Here is a 2,325-nt window from a genome sequence, read left to right on the forward strand (position 1 = left end):
ATATATTTATGGAAATATGTATATGGACATATGTAAGTTTATGTCTATGCGTATATTTATATATATATATATATATATATATATATGTATATATGTATATATATACACATATATATTTATGTATGTATGTTTATGTACATATGTATGTATATGTGTATATGTATGTGATTAATCATCATAAAGACCTTTGCTGCACACTCACACATACGCATGCACAAAAATGCACACACATGTACACACACACGCACGCATGCACAACACACACGCACACACACACACACACACACACACACACACACACACACACTCACTTCATTGTCAGGAGTTGAAAATTTATTCTTTCCTGTGTTTCTCACTTGGCAGCACCCGCGTTAACAAATGGAAGTTACCCTCTGTTTCTGACATTTTGTTCTGCCAGCAATTACCTGTCAGGTGTTATGTTGCCTATATTTCAACCTTCTTGATAGCAATTAACCTCTCCTTCGGAATAGACCCGAAAGAGTTTCTGCCAGTAAATATGTTTGACTAACTTTATCGGCTTGCACACTTTATCACTTTATCAGCTTTACAAGACTAATTATCTCGTCGACGCGAAAACATGACATGAACAATATCTACGTGCATTTTCTATAACATTTCAACCACATAAACTATCAAACAGGTTTATCGATGCGTATTTCTACATAAACCTTTATGTAAACTGTTGTAAATTAATAAGTGGAATTTTTCAGATTCAAATTCCGTATTAATCTCGAACTCTCAAACCTTAAGGTATATTGTCTCCGTTGGTAAATAAGAAAATTATGCGCATTCAATTTTCGTTGTTTTATTATAAACCACACCACTTAAATATTCCTATAAGATAATTGAGTGCTTCTTCAAAGCGGTGTCCCAGCATGACCGCAGTTCAGTGATTGAAATGGCGAAAAGTATACGTAATGATATATGATACGGTTGAGAAACAGAGGTAGTAGCAACAGTAGAATCGTCTACCTTGAACATTTATATTTTGTATATAGTATAATACTCTGTGTGTGGTCATATTACTGTTATACTAATTTGTTTTAATTGGGCGACCTCTTAATTTTATTTATATAAAGACTGAATCACAATTTAATTACAAGAAAACGAAAGAGAAGAAAGGGATGGAGAATTAAGCAGCAGCAGATAGTGATGGAGAGCATACCCCAGAAAAAATAGTGTGTTTAGCCACATCCCCCGGACATGCGATGCCAAGGACTCTCGCAGCAGCAGCCATCTCACCTCGCGGTATTCATCTCTGAGACGAGTTGCAATTATTCCAAGTTTGCTGCGAAAATCGACCGTGTGAGATCCGAAAACATCTGAGGTCTCCACGGCGACCGACACAAACTGATAACTGCTGATCAGGCTCCTATATTTATTTTCCTTTTCTCCTCTGCGTCACGGGCGGCGAAACCCGGGTTTGCGGCCACCGTAAAAAGGTAAGAGCCTGGAGAATGTGTTGCCGCACGTCGAGTCCCAGATTAGGGATCTGCTCCCTCGTATTGAAAGAGGGTTATTCTATCGGGGTGTTTACCGTCGAGACCTATTAGCTTCAGTTGAGACGGAAAGCTTGGCTCTGTGGCTCAGAAATTCTTCTCACCATGTTTATCTATCTATCTATCTATCTATGTATCTATCTATCTATCTATCTATCTATCTATCTATCTATCTATCTATCTATCTATCTATCTATCTATCTATCTAAACACACACAGGGAGGCATATATATATATATATATATATACACATATATACTGAGAAGGGCATCGATGTTGCACGAGCACTATTTCTAGGTACATTGTTTCTTATAGCAGAACTAGTGGCATGCTAATGAAAGTGATAACGCAACACCTATCCTCTTTTTATTAATTGGCTTAAAATGCCTATAGCCTTCGTAGGCCCTCCTAGATCACTTAGATTGATATTGTTATTGTGTGTGTGTGTGTGTATGTGTGTGTGTATCTGTGCGGGCGTGTGAGTGTGTATGTGTGTGTATAGGCGAAGGATATATACGTAGATATATGCGTGCATGCGATAATATACGCAGTTTTAGACGCGTTTTGACCTTGTCACTACACAGTAATTTCCCTTTGTTTTTAACGGTCATTTTTCACAGGAATTTTCAATTGTCTGGATAACTGAATAGATGCTGGCATCCGAAACTCGGAGTTTTATCATGGCTACTGAATAAGTGTCACATATTTTTACAGATAAATTCCTCTATTTGCATAATATCGAGGTCTCTTTCTTTCTTTTGTTGTCCTTCCTGTCATGTATATATATATATATATATATATATAT

The sequence above is a fragment of the Octopus bimaculoides genome, chromosome 1, assembly GCF_001194135.2.
Source record: "Octopus bimaculoides isolate UCB-OBI-ISO-001 chromosome 1, ASM119413v2, whole genome shotgun sequence".
Lineage (NCBI taxonomy): Eukaryota > Metazoa > Mollusca > Cephalopoda > Octopoda > Octopodidae > Octopus > Octopus bimaculoides.